This window comes from Schistocerca americana, chromosome 7 (genome assembly GCF_021461395.2).
Source record: "Schistocerca americana isolate TAMUIC-IGC-003095 chromosome 7, iqSchAmer2.1, whole genome shotgun sequence".
Lineage (NCBI taxonomy): Eukaryota > Metazoa > Arthropoda > Insecta > Orthoptera > Acrididae > Schistocerca > Schistocerca americana.
This window is the reverse complement of record NC_060125.1, coordinates 154,726,728-154,746,467: the sequence shown is the minus strand read 5'-3', so window position 1 is coordinate 154,746,467 and position 19,740 is coordinate 154,726,728. Positions and strand designations below refer to the sequence as shown.

General features: G+C 43.9%; 1 protein-coding gene and 1 pseudogene across 2 annotated transcripts in view; both read left to right on the top strand.

Moving 5' to 3' along the window:
• The window catches only part of LOC124622155 (semaphorin-2A-like), a 1,077,868-nt gene that overhangs the window by 633,638 nt on the left and 424,490 nt on the right, over positions 1-19,740 (top strand). The gene's annotated exons all lie outside the window — the stretch shown is intronic.
• On the top strand, positions 2,426-2,542 carry LOC124623538 (annotated as a pseudogene).

Sequence of the window (19,740 nt, the reverse complement as noted above, 5' to 3'; positions counted from 1 at the left end):
GAGGATGGCCATGCAAACAAACTTGTTATTCATTTTCTTTTTTTTCCGTAGAGTATTATCAATCGGGGCCGAGATACAGCCATTGGTGAAAGCAATTTGTTTGATGGTTTGTAGTTGTGTTTGAAAGGCTGATTTGGATAATGGAACAGATATGAAGCGATACACCATTGAATGGAAAGCTGCACGTTTGTGGCTGTGTGGATGCTGGGAGCTTGGTGGAATTAATGTGTCAGAAGCTATGTTTCTTCTGTCACCCGGAGATAGTCTGAGAAGCCAAAAGCCGGTTCTTGAGAAAATGAATAGAATTTGGCACAACATTAGGAAGTGTTTTCCTCTTTAATATTATTATCACGTTCTGCCAGGCACCGGCGGAAAATTCAGCAAATGTTATAATGTATTCTACCGAGTACAGTTAACCGACATATACAGAAAATTATTGAAACAGAAGCTATCGGCCACGCAACATATTTGGTTCAACAGAGAGTTACATCGGAACATTACTCCTAAATACGTCAACATTAAATCAAAGTGTACTTCGTCAGCTGCAAGCTATCAAGGTCAGCTAGAGAAAGCGGGTAAGAGAAAAAAAAATGTGAAATTGGTACAAAAACCGTGATACGTTCTAAGTTAAACTTATATGCTAAGCTTTGACTAAACAGAATCTAGTCTGAACTGAACTGTAAATGGTCTGAATACAACCTGTCTTTATATTAAATGCGCAACTGAAGTAAAACTATCATCTGGCCCTAACCAACATTTCCACTTACCTCGCGTCTTGACAGACTCCGCAGAGACAAAGATTGTGCCATGACAATACCAAAGATTGTTTAACAGTAACGTAGCTTGCTCTCTCTCTGACATGCACATCGATAACATACAAAAATAAAAAATGACACGACTACCTTACAGTATGATTACGGACGATGGGGATTTTGACGAGACTAGCAATCTGAGTTTTTCATTCTTGTCACGTGTTTCTTCGCCACTTGTCTAAAAGTATTTAAAGTGAGTTGTATATTTCTAAAGACGAATATTTATTTGGTACAATGTGCTCTGCTGTGTTTTCTTCCACGAAATTCAAAAATTCATTTGTGAAAGTGGATGTTCTTCTGGATTAGTGCGGACTAGGTTACTCTGCATCATAGATAACTGTTGAAAGATTACTTTCGGTATTGCGTAATAAACGGATAAAGGGAGGGAGAAGTGCTTTCCCTCAGTTGACAATTGGACATATACAGTCATCTTGGAGTCTCCGTCAGCAACTTCTCTTTCACAAATTACAGGCTTGTTTGCTAGCCACATCCGTGGTCTACTGGAAAGCGTCACTGGTTACTAACATGAGGGTCCCGTGTTCGACTGCCTGTGACCAGCACAGATATTTCTGCGAAAACGTCTACAACGAGGTCCACTCAGCCTTGTGAGGTTAAATACGACAAAATCAGGATGAAAAGTAACACGTGAGTCGCTGAAGTGGCGTGAAACAGAAAAACAAGCATCTTGCTTGTTAATCTCGTTTTCTATGCGGTTCACAACAATATCTTACAATGCATGCTGCAGCACTCTTCAGCAATTTATATTTGTCATTAAAATAATTACACACTCTCGCTTTCCATGAACTACGGGATCTTTTTACATGCTGATTAAATGCAAATTTGAGCTGTTGCGTATTTTTATCAAATTAAGTATAAGGACTGAAGTAACAAAACTCATTCAATCCTACTCGTCGTATGAAAATACGTAGAAGTATTGATAGTTTAGCCTTTTGCCGGTTCTGAGCACCAACTGGAGTAAAAAAGGGGTTTTCCATAAAATTTCCAATGTTGTTTGGTGCGTGCCCTCGTAGTACTGTTTCGTCAATTGGTATTACATCTTCCTCATGCACGACTGCTTTGAATCATTATATGAACGTTCATTTCGGTGACAAGCGTGATTGCGGAGAACCAAGCAAGCTTTTATTACACCTACTGCAGAATCAAGTATTGAGCTCAATGCTTTACGGTCAAGGGAATAAGGGGAATCATTTTGTAATGAGACTTGAGACCCTAAAACAAAGGAAGCAACTGCGTGTAAAAATGAAATTACGCGTCACCAGTGAAAGCACTAACAGAAAGTCAGATCTTTTTGTTTCTGAGAGTCATTCCTCACAAGGGATTTTACGAGTATTCTCCGCTATCTACAATGAAGAAGATTTAAAAATGCCTTAGTGGCAGTACGTACCATAGCTCACAACGTCTATACAAATTATTCTGTTCTTAGTGCCAGCAACAGCCATCAGGTCAATTCAATGGTAAATCTTGTAATTGAGGAATGTAGACCTGTTGATATTAAATGGACTATTCGAACATGTTTGCCATCCACAGCTTTGAGAACATCAGGAAAATTAATCTCTGTTCACTATTTTATTTGATATCCACTTATTCACAAAGGCAACGGCCTTGTCGCAGTGGATACACCGGTTCCCGTGAGAGCACCGAAGTTAAGCGCTGTCGGGCGTGGCTGGCACTTGGATGGGTGACCATCCAGCTGCCATGCGCTGTTGCCATTTTTCGGGGTGCACTCAGCCTCGTGATGCCAACTGAGGAGCTACTCGACCGAATAGTAGCGGCTCCGGTCAAAGAAAACCATCATAACGACCGGGAGAGCGGTGTGCTGACCACACGCCCCTCCTATCCGCATCCTCACTGAGGATGACACGGCGGTCGGATGGTCCCGATGGGCCACTTGTGGCCTGAAGACGGAGTGCTTTTTTACTTATTCACAAACGGAGACAGAATCAATGTCACTTCAAATAGATTTAAAAAAAACAGCTGTTTCGTACTTTTCGCTAGTCTGGTCTGTAACGTACTGAACGTTAATAAGTAGGTGACGACATTTTACTCAGTAGCATTTGTGAATCAAATGTGAGTGCTTCGTGGTGAGATCTCAATATGATCATGAAAAATATTGATAATGCAATCAGCTCCTTATAATGCTCAGAGGTGATTATACCTCATGTAAAAATATGACTTCTTAAGCAGATACATTTGACAAAATCGACTGGGAAACGTTGCAGAATTAAAGCTCGCACGAAATGAAAAGTGGGAGATTTGTTTCTTTCAGACAAAAGAGATTTTTAATTAAAAAACTAAATTCAGAATAGATGAAGCATTCTCACAATTGCATAAAACGATATTTAAAGCAACGAAGTCGGAAATGCAACTGTTCTCATTCCTAGCAGCACCAGCGTACAGCTTGAAGACGCTAAAAAATCAACATTAGCTACACCAGACAGTAATTTGCCGTGATAGAATCAACCGTACCGCGCTCTCAGTGATTTGTGGATTTCAGTAGACGATGACTTATCAAAAGCTGAATTACAAGCAAAATTTATTTTCTTATCTTCCCTAATGATGCTTATAATCACTTTAGGGACGTGCACTTCGTTCTACTACGACTTATGCTCCATATGAACAGAGGAACTCCTTCCTCTGGCAGTAGGAGGAAACTGCTGCTGCCATCAACAAGTGCTCCAATACAGGGCGCTGCATAAAGGCGCCTGCAATCTACAGCAGTCCAAGATGGAGTCCTATAATGGACCACCGAACAACACACAGTGTATTAAGCTTCTAAGAAGAAACTCGTAAAACCATCTTCAAAAGGCTCTGAGCACTATGGGACTTAACTTCTGAGGTCATCAGTCCCCTAGAACTTATAACTACTTAAACCTAACTAACCTAAGGACATCACACACATCCATTCCCGAGGCAGGATTCGAACCTGCGACCGTAGCGGTCTCGCGGTACCAGAGTGTAGCGCCTAGAACCGCACGGCCACTCCGGCCGGCGTAGTCAGAGATGTCGATCTTTTATTGCGTGAATAGCACCCTTTACTGTGCATATATACGTTCGCTAAAAGCTCCAAATGCTCTATGTATGAACATAACAGGAGTTTACGCTCGGAAGTTTATATTGCAGCCTACAGTCTTTAAAAACCTTTTCTGCAAGAGTCTCAGAAACAATTCTAAGCGTAGAGAAAACCACACAGACCTCAGATCGACTATAAATTTTAATTTATGACTCGATAGTCCCTGAATTCATTTTGTACAGGATCCACGATTTCCTTCTACCGTCTAACATGAATTTCACTTATTACCAACATCTATTCACATAGAAAATGTCGAGTCGCACCTGAAAAGGGCATTCGATCAGTACTATAATGAGGACTAAAGAAAATGCCTTAGTTTGGAACATTCACCTAACTTGTAAGTAGGCTGTTTAGGTTTTTATATTGGTAACGCCACGTAGCGCTCTGTATGAAAATCACTGGATGTGCTGTGTGCAGTCAGTGGCTGGTTGGCATTGTTGTAATATTCGCTATTGTAGTGTTGGACAGTTGGATGTGAACCGCCAGCAGTGGTGGATGTGAGGAGAGAGATGGCAGAATTTTGAGAGCGGACGATACCATATGAAACATCCCCTTAGAAAAATTAGTGAATTACTGAGCTGATAAACCTCTTACGTTATTTGATTTTCAAACAGCTGAGCAGAACTGAACGTACTCAGACATTTCTCTCTTTACTTATTGTTGAACGATCAAATTGACTCCATCGTTGTAAACGAAATTACATGATTCATTTCATCGGTAGGGTACTGGTAAACTGCAGTTTGTCAATGAAACGGAATATTTACAAGAACTTGTATGGTCAGTCAAGTGGATCCATAAAAATTAAAACCAACGGGGATCATGGAGCGTACACAAATAACACGACTACATTGTCGCAGGATTGTTTGAATGCCTGGACAGAGTAACGGTAAGTCTGAGAAAGCCCAGCTTTTAAACGTTGGTGACATTAGACTTGTGTCTCGGAAAAACTACACAGGAAAAAAAAGAAAGCGGATTTTCATGACGCTACATGTGTATGATCTACGACTCCTGCACGTACTCCCCCCCCCCCCCCCCCCCCCTCACCTCTTCCCACCATGGTGGGCAAAGATATGATTAGTATTTTAGTGTGATTTAAAGAGACAGGATGGAGGTGTGCTTTCCGATATCTTACTGCATTAGTCTGTTTTCAGAGAGCCTTCCCATTCCTACCTGTGAACTGAATTTGAGACAGCTGGGGTTTCGACGCATATCGACTAAAGTATCAACTCAAAAACTTGCATACAAAAAATATTATTCCAGAAACCTTTTCTGGTACGGATTATTTATAAGCAAATTTGGAAGCACAGCTGTAAGAAGTGTAAAGGGATATCCTGGCACCGTTATTATTTTACGAAGTGTAGATGTGAGAGAAGGTATCATCTGTTCTGTGGTATTGTCATGCTCGCCATGTTTCGCTAGTTTTTATTCGATGAACGTGAAATGACGAGATTGGCTTCGGCAGCTGTGCAGCGGCCAGGACAATCAAGACTCGATTAGGACTCACAGGAACGGCCGATATCCGAAACAGAAAAATGGAAGCGTTGTAGCACGTCCATGTGTTGCTACAGTGGTGTGTGTGTGTGTGTGTGTGTGTGTGTGTGTGTGTGTATGCGCGCGCGCGCGCCAGAGAGAGAGAGAGAGCGAGAGAGTGGAAAGGGACGAGGCACACATGCGTACGAAAATGCGGAAATAAAGTTGCGCGTTAGCTCTACGAGAGAAACTGTACTAGAAATACGTATGTAATTGCAGAATAATTCTGACTCTGGGAGGTGAAAAAACTTTTTCAATTAACGTTGCAAGCGCTCTCGTGAAGACAGAGGGGATTTGACAAGCAGAATCGGTAGCTCGTAATTTCACCGGAGTTCGGCGTAGCCTTATCTGGAACGGAGGAATGCAATTACCATGCGACTGTATTGATCAATGGCGCTCTGTCGAAATTCAGATTGTCTTATAAGTTTTGACGGGAGCGAACGCAGAGAACTCGGCCGCCGGTGTTACTGGATGACGAACAAATTTCTCTCGCGTGAGTGAGTGTGCGTGTGTGTTAGAGACATTGTTTTTCGTTTTCCGCACCAATCTGATGCAAGAAAATTACAACGTACCTTCCATTCATGTGTTGAACTGTGAATTACGGTTTTTAATCTGGAAGAATAATTATCGGTTGACGAAGTGTACAGAACTACATATTCTGTGATGGAACATTAAATAAGGGAACGTACAAATGGTAATTTTTATGTCATATCGCCCCTATTTCGATCAGATCACAGAAGATATTACACGTATGCTGCGGATGACTCTGCAGCTAGGATGATTCTTGTGGAGAGCCTCGAGTTTCTTGTAGTGTGGCACAAAATCATTCAAGAGTTGAAAGCATCCAAATCTCTGAAGTGAAGATGATGATAATGATGATGAGAATGGTGTGGCATAACAATTATTACACTGATGTGGATGCCGTGATCTGGTCGCTGGGAGGAGTTTATCATTCTTTCCGTCCTGATGAATTTCTATTTGCTGCAGCTACTGTTCGGTAAGATTAAATTTTTCTAGGTGATTTCATGAGCTGATCTTAAATTATTCGTGCTAAAAATCGTAAATCTCTGTATCATAAACGTCAGCCTTCGGTATTTCTTTTCGATCTACATTTCAGCTACAGTATTTTTCTCGTATTCTTTTTGCGACGTTAAAACGAAAGCGTTGAGACACTGCGGAAACCGCCTAGACTGTTGCTATCAAAGGACTTTCGGCTCCTCTGCTAAGAGACAGCTACCAGTAACCAGAAGTGACGAGCAGCTTTCAAGCCAAACATTATATTTCAACGTTATCGCAGTCACTCACCCTCCAATATTTTCCTACTACGTATCCTGCAAAGGAGTCAAAGAGAAGTATTTTGAGGGCATAGAAAAGCTGAAAACAGGTTTTACTAAATCAACCGCTCCAATCCGGAGTAATGACATTCGGCCAACTTATTCAAACCAGGGTCCAGTCACATGAAAGTGACCACGACCTATGTTCGAGGTCAACGTGCAATGACCACTCACAGACGGCACGTGGCAGCACTAGCAGTGGAGGGCATATGAAGCGCGTCCGGGGACACTGAAAATACACTACTGGCCATTGAAATTGCTACACCAAGAAGAAATGCAGATGATAAACGAGTATTCATTGGACAAATATATTATAATAGAACTGACATGTGATTACATTTTCTCGCAATTTGGGTGCATAGATCCTGGGAAATCAGTACCCAGAATAACCACCCCTGGCCGTAATAACGGCCTTGATACGCCTGAGCTTGGATGGCGTGTACAGGTACAGCTGCCCATGGAGCTTCAACACGATACCACAGTTCATCAAGAGTAGTGACTGGCGTGTTGTGCCGAGCCAGTTGCTCGGCCACCACTCAGAAGACGTTTTCGATTGGTGAGAGATCTGGAGGATGTGCTGGCCAGGGCAGCAGTCGAACATTTTCTGTATCCAGAAAGGCCCGTACAGGATCTGCAACATGCGGTCGTGAATTATCCTGCTGAAATGTAGGGTTTCGCAGGGATCGAGTGTAGGGTAGAGCCGCGGGTCGTAACACATCTGAAATGTAACGTCCACTGTTCAATGTGCCGTCAATGCGAACAAGAGGTGACCGAGACGTGTAACCAATGGCACCCCATACCATCACTCCGTATGATACGCCAGTATGGCGATGACGAATACAGGCTTTCAATGTGCGTTCACCGCGATATCGCCAAACACGGATGAGACCATCATGATGGGGTAAGCAGAACCTCGATTCATCCGAAAAAATGACGTCTTCCCATTCGTGCACCCAAGTTCGTCATTGAGTACACCATCGCAGGCGCTACTACCTGTGATGCAGCGTCAAGGGTAACCGCAGCCACGGTCTCCGAGCTGATAGTCCACGCTGCTGCAAACGTCGTCGAACTGTTCGTGCAGATAGCTGTTGTCCTGCAAACGTCCCCACCTGTTCACTTAGCGATCGAGACGTGCCTGCACGATCCGTTACAGCCATGCGGATAAGATGCCTGTCGTCTCGATTGCTAGTGATACGAGGCCGTTGGGATCCAGCACGGCGTTCCGTGTTACCCTCCTGAACCCACCGATTCCATATTCTGCTAACATTCATTGGATCTCGACCAACGCGAGCAGCAATGTCGCGATACGATAAACCGCAATCGCGATAGGCTACAATCCGACCTTTATCAAAGTCGGAAACGTGATGGTACGCATTCCTCCTCCTTACACGAGGCATCACAACAACGTTTCATCAGGCAACGCCGGTCAACTGCTGTTTGTGTATGAGAGATCGGTTGAAACTTTCCTCATGTCAACACGTTGTAGGTGTCGCCACCGGCGTTAACCTTGTGTGAATGCTCTGAAAAGCTAATCATTTGCATATCACAGCATCTTCTTCTTGTTGGTTAAATTTCGCGTGTGTCGCACGTCATCTTCGTGGTGTAGCAATTTTAATGGCCAGTAATGTAGTTCAGTCGCCGTCGTAATGCGGAAATGATTTATCTGACGTCTTAAAGGCCGTGATCATTGGCTTTCGGGCCATGGGTGGAAGCATTTCTGAAACGCCTCAGTGTATAAAGTATTCTAGTGACGCCGTGGTTAGAATACACTATGCATGGCAAAATAGTGCTATCCAAAACCAGCGCATAGGCCACTGTGGTATTCCTCGGGTCATAGATGACGGGGGTGAACGACGGCTGGGAGATTGGTAGGGCCGAATAGACGCGCAGCTGTTGAGCAACTCATCACCCAGAGGCACTAAGGGGTTACCAACAGTCCTCAACGACCGTTCACCGAACGTTGTTGCGTATGGACCTTTGCAGCAGGGGCCCGGTTCACGCATCCATGTTGACTGCTGTTCATTGGCGAAGAAGGCTGGAATTTGCACGCCAGTTGCGCTATTGGACGTCTACTGAATGGCGACAGGTGGCCTTATGCTCTATCGGACAGGTGGTCTTTGGCGTGAACAGCGTGAAACAACTAAAAACAAACACAGGAGAAACCGTTATGGTCTGGTTATGTGTTCGTGGCATTCCCTGGGTGATCTCGTCATTTTGGCAGGCGCGTTGGCTCAACGACAGTATGCGTCTATCCTTGGGGACCACGTCTATCATGCAGTTTGCTTTTCGTCGGCACGGTGGCGTCTGCTAGTCGAACAGTGCAACGTGTCACATAACTCGCAGTGTACGTGCGTGGTTCGAAGTGCACCAGGAAGACAGTACCACACTAACCTGGCCACCAAAGTACCCGGATTAAAATCCAACCGCGAATCTGTGGGATCACCGCGATCGGGCTGTTCGCGCCATGGATCGTTAACTGAGAAACTCAGCGCAGCAGACTTGAGTCGGCATGTCTCCACATTCCTGTTGGTACCTTACAGAATCTCACTGACTCTTTTCCTGCACATCTTGCAGTGGCCCGCTCGGTAAAAGGTAGTTGTTCAGGGTTTCGACAGGTGGTCACATTGATGTGTCTGGACAGTGTAGTAAGAACTAACAAGAAAATGAGGAGATTCTTTTCTTTTCTTTTGCTTGTGCCATTTGTCCCACAGATACTCAGGGTCGGCATGGTTAATCAGATGTGGCAATGTTAGTTGAAGGGGTGGCCGGATGCCCTTCCTGCTGCCACCTCGTAGCCCCCGGGGATAGAATTAGTGTACCCCAACTGTCTGTGACTAGTGTAATCCATGGAATAGTGCTAAAGCGTTCAGATGTCTGCGAGCCGTGTAACTGAGGTGGGACGTGGGGACCAGCCCGGTATTCACCTAGGGGGATGTGGAAAACCGCCTAAAAACCCCATCCAGGTTTGCTAGCACACCGGCCCTCGTCGTTAATCCGCCGGGTGGTTCGATCCGGGGCCGACGGACCTACCCGAGTCCAGGAAGCAGCGCGTTAGCGCGCTCGGCTAACCTGGCGGGTAAGAAAATGCGGAGATTATTTTGTCTTAAAATAAAGGTACCAGAATGCAGACCTTGTCCGCGAATTTCTTTGATGAAATCTTCTCGGGTTATCAGTTGGATAGTGTCGTCCTGTTGTTTCAACGTTTCGACGAGTTTCCTACTGTCAACGATAGGTGCTGTGTCGAGTACATGACATTCTTGTCAACCGAGACAACTGCATTCTGAATTTGGTGTCGCGTTAGCAAGTAATACCTCAGAAACTTTCAGGTGTTGAAGCGACGGAGGCAGCAAAGCAGGTGAAACAAGAAACAAGCAGGCAGCAGCAGGATTCGACGTCCGGACGTCGCCCCTCCCCCTCAACCCTCAACACCATTACCGGCCGCAAATGCGTCGAAACATTGTGACAATAAGATGCCACCACTCGACTGATAATCTGAGACGTTCTTCTTCATTTCGAACCTTGTCTGTCCCCTTGACATTTAACATTAATTCCTTATACAACTGAACATTTCATCACAGTTGCCCTGTGTTACACTTCTTTACACATTTCAGATTTGTTCAGCACTAGACCGGGATGGTGAATGGTGTGGTTGTTATTGCCATCTCTTTTATGATATACTGATAATAACCGGACGAAAAATGTAATCGACTGCTGAAATTTCTCTTACTGTAATTAGAAGTTGACAAAGACATTCTTACGTTTTGAGTAATCCTGTAATTTATACGACATATGTTTGTAACACTAGCAGCCACTGTGGTGATGTACATTATACCATAATATAATAATACACCGTTTGAATACTATTCAACAATGTGTCGTTAATTTACGCACGCAGGAAACGATTTAGTATCCAGCTGTAAGAAGCGAAATATTTTTAATGCTTTTTGATCTTGAAAGAGTGCTATTATCATGTTGATAGTGAGGCCGACATGTAATGAACAGCTCTCAGAGTCTTAGAACTGATGATGAATATTTTGAGTTCTAATATAACGAATATAACGGCTTTATTTAAATTAACGCAGATGCTTTCTAGCTACACGAGCATGAAAGCTCATCCGGAGTATCTCTCTAACGCCCGTATGACGCTGTCAATCTATTTATAACTCAATAACTTTTACAAAAATGTGACAAAGTCGAAGACTTTATTAAACCTCTTTTATTAAAGATATTTGACAACGGTCTTTTACGGTGCAACACGGGTATTAGATTTACTAGAATGGATGCAATGCGAAAAGCTCCCTGAATGACAAACCTGCTTCTTTGAAAGTGAGATTCTTGTCGAATATAATAGCTGTCTGCTGCAGGTATTTCCAAACCAGGTTAGCAAGTCTGGATTTGACATCTGATATGAGCCCTTCATAGTCTGTCACAGTAACCACTGCAGTAGCAGCATTACACGTGGCGTTAGGGAGAAGAGGCCTCGGTCAAGGTTTCTACAAAGGACGATCTTGAGAATTCACCTGTTGTCCCGACTGGAAAGCGGTTCCAAACGCTCCAAGAAATCTACTGACAAAGGACTCCATCCACGTAGTCGTTGTACACGTGTACAGTACACATCACAATGATTTCCGATTCTACTCATACCTTGCATTTTGCAACGTTGTTATTTTTAACACTGAGTCTATTTCTAATACTCGTAGTGTAAGTAGGCTGTTTAGGTTTTTATATTGGTAACGCCACGTAGCGCTCTGTATGAAAATCACTGGCTGTGCTGTGTGCAGTCTGTGGCTGGTTTGCATTGTTGTTGGCCATTGTAGTGTTGGGCAGTTGGCTGTTTAACAGCTCGTAGCGTTGCGCAGTTGGAGGTGAGCCGCCAGCAGTGGTAGATGTGGGGAAGTGAGATGCGGATTTTTGAGAGCGGATGATCTGGACGTGTGTCCATTAGAAACAGTACATTTGTAAGACTGGATATCATGAACTGATATATATATATATATATATATATATATATATATATATATATATATATAATGACTTTTGAACACTATTAAGGTAAATACATTGTTTGTTCTCTATCAAAATCTTTCATTTGCTAACTATGCCTATCAGTAGTTGGTGCCTTCAGTAGTTTGAATCTTTTATTTAGCTAGCAGTATTGGCGCTCGCTGTATTGCAGTAGTTTGAGTAACGAAGATTTTTGTGAGGTAAGTGATTTGTGAAACGTATAGGTTAATGTTAGCCAGGGCCATTCTTTTGTAGGGATTATTGAAAGTCAGATTCCGTTGCGCTAAAACATATTGTGTCAGTTTAAGCATAGTCATGTATAATTTTTCTAAGGGGACGTTTCAGTAGTTTCTGTATATGTACCGGGTGTTTGACTATTACAGCTACGAACGAAAGGGGCGATTAGAGGACAATGAAACAAGCCAATAATCCCAATGCACATTGGTCATAAAACCAATGGCTTCCCCGAAACGACGTATGCACAAGTGCTGTCATGCCAGTGTTGCAACACTGTTAATGTCTATGGCTACGCTTGGATTCTTTTTGAGTGGGCATATTTAAAAGCTTTGGTGTATTCCGGCCCTGTTGATAGGATCGATGAATTGCAGGAACAAATTGTGGATGGATTAATGCATTCGAAACACGCCTGGGATTTTTGAATGTGTAAGGTCATAAATGAGGATCTGTGCTGAAGCTTTCCTTCACATGCGATGGCCATGTGAAACATCTGTTGTTATGTGTTTGTCCTCAAGTTGCATATCTGCAATTTGGGTCCTCGGGGACTCCGTTCATGTACACATTCGTAATGCATCGTATCGAGGAAACTATCGGTTTCAGGACCTATGTTGACCATGATTATGTCCTTATTTCACTGTTCTTTACTCGCGTCTTTATTTTGGCAGTATAATACCCATACACCCGTCAGTCCAAATACTATCGAGACTTAATTAATAAAAAATAGAGAAAAGTTAACAAGTGGGTCTTGATGCTTCAGGTTTTCTGTGTAGTCTTTTCCTGCTTGACTTCAACGCACAGAACGCTTATACAGCCCTGTAAAACTGCCATGAATGTCCTTCTTTGGGATGCTGTTCAATTCTCTGTCCACATTCGCTTTAATATCGTTCATGTCGTCAAAGTGTTGACCCTTCATGTAAATTTCTGCACTTCGTTCATTTTGTGGTAGATGCGGCTTGATAACGATTTTTTTCAGAAAATAATTGTCCGCCTTTAGCATTTGATCTAAGTCGAGACAGGCGTCCGCTTGTCGCAGTTTTTGTTGGAGACAAACTTTGCTCATACCCTTCTCTTCTTCAGAACACTCTGGAAAACCTCTTGAACACTTGATTTAGAGATGTTGATTGCAATTTGTGACACAACGACGCTGACTCACTACGGCCACAAATCCATTACATAACGTTATCTGCTTACAACAGATTGGTCGAACATCTGTTGTTTACAGTTGTCACTTCTAGCTGCCATTGTAGTTTTCACGAAATTCCAATCACCCACTTCATCCTCAGAATGCGAAAATATTTTGTTGACAAAGATATAGGTGTTCGTTCTTTCCGCTCGCTATACGAGATTGGAATAATACAGAATTGTGATGGTGGTTCGATGAACCCTCTGCTAGGCACTTAAATGTGATTTGCAGAGTATCCATAGATGTGGATGTAGATGTAGCCTGTCTTTTACTTCCGTGACTGCTTCTTCGATGTAGATAATGAACAATATAGGCGAAAGGCTAAATCCTTCTAAATCCTTGTCTTACACTGTTCTTAATTGGTTCAAATGGCTCTGAGCATGATGGGACTTAACATCTGAGGTCATTAGTCCCCTAGAACGTGGAACTACTTAAACCTAACTAACCTAATGACATCACACACATCCATGCCCGAAGCAGGATTCGAACCTGCGACCGTAGCAGCAGCGCGGTTCCGGACTGAAGCGCCTATAACCGGTCAGCCACCGTGGCCGGCTATTCTTAATTAGAGCAGTTCGTTATTAGTCTTTCAATCCTATAGTTCCGTCTTGATTCTTGAGCATATAGTATATCACTCATCTTTCCTTATACTTTACTACTTTTTTATCAGAATTACGAACATCTTGCATCATGTTATGTTCTCGACAATTTGCTATATTTAAAATTTCATGTCTCTATCTCAATAGGGAGTTAGTTCACAATGAATTGCAAAATTTGATAGCACATACAAGATAGCGACCTAATAAAAGCGTGTTAAAAAATCCATGGTCGAGGCAGACTCCAATGAGCAGCCAAGAAAGACAGGCCGAAAAAGTAAGACTCACAGCCAGACAGAACAGAGCACGGTGATACACAGTGGTCGGTTAAACAGTATGACGCAATGCGATACTCAGATAACTTTTATCTCAACTGACTCAGGCCGTGGAAACCTACGCAATTATATTCTAGCAATCGTGCAATCCCTCGACGATAGAAACCCACTCTCTGGTCGCAGAGCCATCCGAGAACAGCTGTGTGAACGTCCTCATCGTTGCAAAATTCCTTTTCCCCCGGATGCTCTTTCAGCTTGCCGAAATTACGGAAAACCGACTGTTCAAGATCTGGACTGCATAGCAGTTTCTTCCAAGCTTACCATCGACAATGTTGCGGCGAAGGTTCTGTTGTGCACGCCGTGTGAGTTGCTTCATTGTCGTGCAGCCCAACAGTGCCACTGGTGAATTTTCCACAGCTCTTGTACTTTATGACGCTGTGCAGTGATGTGAGGGTTTACAGAATGAGATTTTCACTCTGCAGCGGAGTGTGCGCTGATATGAAACTTCCTGGCAGATTAAAACTGTGTGCCCGACCGAGACTCGAACTCGGGACCTTTGCCTTTCGCGGGCAAGTGCTCTACCATCTGAGCTACCGAAGCACGACTCACGCCCGGTACTCACAGCTTTGCTTCTGCCAGTATCTCGTCTTCTACCTTCCAAACTTTACAGAAGTTCTCCTGCGAACCTTGCAGAACTAGCACTCCCGAAAGAAAGGATACAGCGGAGACATGACTTAGCCACAGCCTAGGGGATGTTTCCAGAATGAGATTTTCACTCTGCAGCGGAGTGTGCGCTGATATGAAACTTCCTGGCAGATTAAAACTGTGTGCCCGACCGAGACTCGAACTCGGGACCTCTGCCTTTCGCGGGCAAGTGCTCTACCATCTGAGCTACCGAAACACGACTCACGCCCGGTACTCACAGCTTTACTTCTGCCAGGTCGGGCACACAGTTTTAATCTGCCAGGAAGTTTCATATCAGCGCACACTCCGCTGCAGAGTGAAAATATCATTCTGGAAACATCCCCTAGGCTGTGGATAAGCCATGTCCCCGCTGTATCCTTTCTTTCGGGAGTGCTAATTCTGCAAGGTTCGCAGGAAAACTTCTGTAAAGTTTGGAAGGTAGGAGACGAGATACTGGCAGAAGTAAAGCTGTGAGTACCGGGCGTGAGTCGTGTTTCGGTAGCTCAGATGGTAGAGCACTTGCCCACGAAAGGCAAAGGTCCCGAGTTCGAGTCTCGGTCGGGCACACAGTTTTAATCTGCCAGGAAGTTTCAGATGGGAGTGTTTATTTATTGCTTACAAATTTAAATGGCTGTTATCCGATATTTCAAAACAGGTCAAACATATTACATTTTTTATTTCTCGTGTCTTTGTAGTTTTTTGTTTTGTTTTTCTCTGCAGCATTTCACACAGAGTAATACTTTTTTTAAATGGCAATAATCTGAGGTTGAAGTATAAATAAAATTTTCATGTTTTAAGAAGAATGTAGAAGGATGATAGGATACACGAGAGAGTTGTTAGTACAGCACCGACTGTGTCTAGCGGCGAATATCTCGGAATGGCTTCTTCGAGCTGTTGAGCGCCAGATAGTTTATAGTTAGTAGCAGAGAAATGGTATTCCTATTCCTATGTATTAACATTAAGTATTCATCCATGTACAACATTGGGTGCTTTCTTGCCTAGATTGCCAGCAGCTTACACTACATTTACTCTTGCATTCGCTAATCATAACTATTATTTGATTGACGTGCACAGTTTGTTAGTGCATTTTTGCACGTTATGTCTGATTCACGATTATAGGTGTTTTATTTATTGTTACCTCTCATCTTCCTCCTCCTCCTGTGCCTCTTCAGAGTCTCTATCGTCGCTATCACTGTGGGTGTCGCTGCCCACCGTCTGGAGGTTGTTGTTACGTTGCATACGAGCACGTCTGTTACGTCGTGTCCTCAGATACTCTTCATGTATTGTTTTCGAAATACTGTCTGCTAATGCATTTAATTTTGCCCATTGTTCTCTGTCTCTTATTGCTGTGTGTGTCTGATGTCTATTTCTGTGTAGTCTTAAGTATAGTGTATATCTGTTGTTCGCGTAGTGCACACAGAAGAGGACAGCGTGTTCCGGGGAACCGCCTACCCAGCATGTGAATGTAGTTCTTTCTCACAGACACTCGCGGTTTAGGTGCGTGGGGTAAGGTCCGTGTCCAGAAATGTACCGTATCGCGGCTGGGATGGACAAGTTTCATTCTAACGGCTTAGGGAGGAAGTCGTGCAGTCTATGTCCCCTATCACTTACATCCCCGTCTTCTTATCATGTATCTAAATGCCAAATTTTAAGGTGAGGTGTCGTCTGTATCGGTACACCGATTATTGTGAATACCTTGTCTAGTTCCCCATCTTCAACCAGTACCTTGAAGCTCTGTATGTTATCGAGATATCTATGGGGCATATTCAGAGCACTGCACATAGTTCACTGAAGTGGTGTCGAAGGCTTCTGATAGCCGAAGCGGGACACTTCTCTGCCCTCGTGACTATTGCTTTGTTATTGACCAGGTTGAGACTGCGTACTCAAGTGCTACTTGTGAAGCTAAGTACTGATTAGGACAGCGCACGGTGGTATGTCCGTATCACTGATAGAAGTAGCCCGTACTATTTTGAGTTTAGTCTCACGAGCTGATGTTGCATTTTGTCTGTTTTGTCTGCTGTAAGCCTTATGTGTTTGTGGAAATTCAGTTTCTCATCTTTGTATACCCCAAGACAGCGTGTTACATGTGCTCATTTGATGTTTGTGTTCCCTATTTAGCCGCGCGGGATTAGCCGAGCGGTCCAGGATGCTGCAGCCCTGGACTGTGCGGCTGGTCCCGGCGGAGGTTCGAGTACTCCCTCGGGCATGGGTGTGTGTGTTTGTCCTTAGGATAATTTAGATTAAGTAATGTGTAAGCTTAGGGACTGATGACCTTTAGCAGTTAAATCCCATAAGATTTCACAACACATTTGAACATTTTGTTCCCTATTTTAAGTGAAGGATTCCTCTGGGATGATGCTTTCAGTAATGTGTATTGTAGTTTGGTTTCGGCTATACTGAGTTTGTTGTAGCGACACCGTTGTGTAATTGTTTAAAGTATTTCACTTGCTTTTTCTTCTAGCTGGGCTCTGTTGTTTGTAGTGACTACAACCAACAGGTCATCGGCGTAGGCAACAATTGCTCCTGATTTGTCATCTTCATCTAGAAGTTATATGAAGGTTTCGATTATTAAGTCCCAAAAGATGGGGCCGCAGATCGACCCTTCAGGACAGCGTTTGGTAATTATTTTAATTACTTTTCGGCTGTCGTTCTACCCGTGAACTACTCGGCTTTTACAGTAGCCTAGGAAGCTGTTGTACAGTGTCTGAGGTACCTAAAGACGTCTTAACAAGTGGAACATTGCGGGTCACTAGAGGTTATCGAATGCCCCGTTAGTGTCAATCATTTTTCAGTGGTGTATTTTGTGCTGTAGTATTAACTTCGTGCAGGATGTGATTGATGGAATCATCTATGGATTTGCCGGTTCTGAATCCGAATTGACCACATGAATGGTGCTTTTCCGCGTATTTCAACTTGGAGTACGTTTCCAGTTGCTTCACCACTTTACTCGCACACAGTAATGCACTTGTTTTCTGTGTCGCAAGAGAACTGCGGCGAGCTTGCTGACACATATCCAGGATACTATACACAGACGGCTCAAATAACCGGGAGGGAACAGGATGGGCCTTTTGGGATACTTTTTAACAAGTAGCATATAAGCACAAGCTTCTTAAGGAAATGACAGTAATGACGGCAGAGATTACGGCGATTCTGGAAGCCGTTAAGTACTGTTATACGGTACCCGAGAGAAACATTCTCATCTTCTCAGACTCTAAATGTATGTTCACGCTCCTTAAGTACTTTCATTGAGGGCATAAAATCTACCTTGTATCCCACGAGATAACAGCATAATTAAACAAACTGGAAATGAATGGCTTCAGGGTCTTCATGTATTCGATTAAAGCGCGCAACAACGTCCTGGGCATCGAGATTCCTGACGCTCTTGCTAAGGAAGCTGTGACGTCAGGTACACAAGGGTATACACATATTACTGGGGAGGATCAACACTGAAGCGCCAAAGAAACTGGTATCGGTATGTGAATTCAAATACATAGACATGTGAACAGGCAGAATACGGCTGTGCGTTCAGCAACGCCCATATGACAACAAGTGTTTGGCGCAGTTTTTAGATCGGTTGCTGCTACTACAATGGCAGGTTATCAAGATTTAAGTGAGTTTGAATGCGGTCTTAAAGTCGGCGCATGAGCGATGGGACACAGCGTCTCCCGAAGCAGCGATGAAGTGGGGATTTTCCCGTACGACCATTTCACCAGTGTACCGTGAATATTAGGAATCCGGTAAAACATCAAATCTCCGATATCGATGCGGCCGGAAAAAGATCGTACAAGAACGGGTCCAACGACGACTGAAGAGAATCGTTCCACGTGAAAGAAGTGCAACACTTTGCAGATTTCAATGCTGGATCATCAACATGTGTCAGCGTGCGAACCATTCAACCAAACATCATCGATATGAGCTATCGGAACTGAAGGCCCACTCGTGTACACTTGAAGACTGCACGAGACAAGGGTTTACGCCTCGCCTGGGCCCGTCAACACCGACATTGGACTGTTGGTGACAGGAAACATGTTGCCTGGCCGGTCGAGCCTCGTTTCAAATTGCATCGAGTGGATGGACGTGTACTGGCATGGAGACAAACTCATGTATCTGTGGACCCTGCATATCAGCAGGGGTCTGTTCAAGCCGGTGGAGGCTCTGTAATGGTGTTGGGCGTGTGCAGTTGGAGTGATGTGGGACCCCTGATACGTCTAGATACGACTCTGACAGGTGACACGTACGTGAGCATCCTGTCTGATCACCTGCATCCATTCATGTCCATTGTTCATTCCGACGGACTTGGGCAATTCCAGCAGGGCAATGCGACACTCTATACGTCCAAAATTGCTACAGAGTGGCACCAGGAGGGCTCTTCTGAGTCTAAACACTGCCCACCAAACTCCCCAGACACGAACATTATTGAGCATACCCGGGATGCCTTACAACGTGCTGTTCAGAAGAGACAGCCCTGCAGGATTCATTGGGTCAAATCCCTCCAGCACTACTTTAGACATTAGTTGAGCCCATGTATTGGTTGAGAGCATGCCACGTCGTGTTGCGGCACTTCTGCTTGCTCGCGAGGGTCCTACACGATGTTAGGCAGGTATACCAGTTTCCTTCGCTTTCCAGTGTATTACCGATTTACAGGGAGAGGTTTCGAACTGATTGGGACAAAGAATGGCATGCTTCAAAGACAGCAGAAGAAAATTACTATGCACAAAAAACACCAGTGCTACCAGCCCAGCCTTTGTATCATGGCATTACGTGTACACGCAAATTTGCCGTCACCATAGCGCGTTAAACAACACTGTCGTTATGCACAGTACTCATATTACCATGTTCATTTTGTGACTGGCGAAGCGGCAGGCAAAAATCACATATATTTTGGTTGCATCAACCGTTTGGGACCTCGCATCGAAGGTGCTAAGGGATGTTGTGAGCAAGAGACACCAATTACCAACGCCTCCGTCAACATTATTCAAAACGACAGACATGAC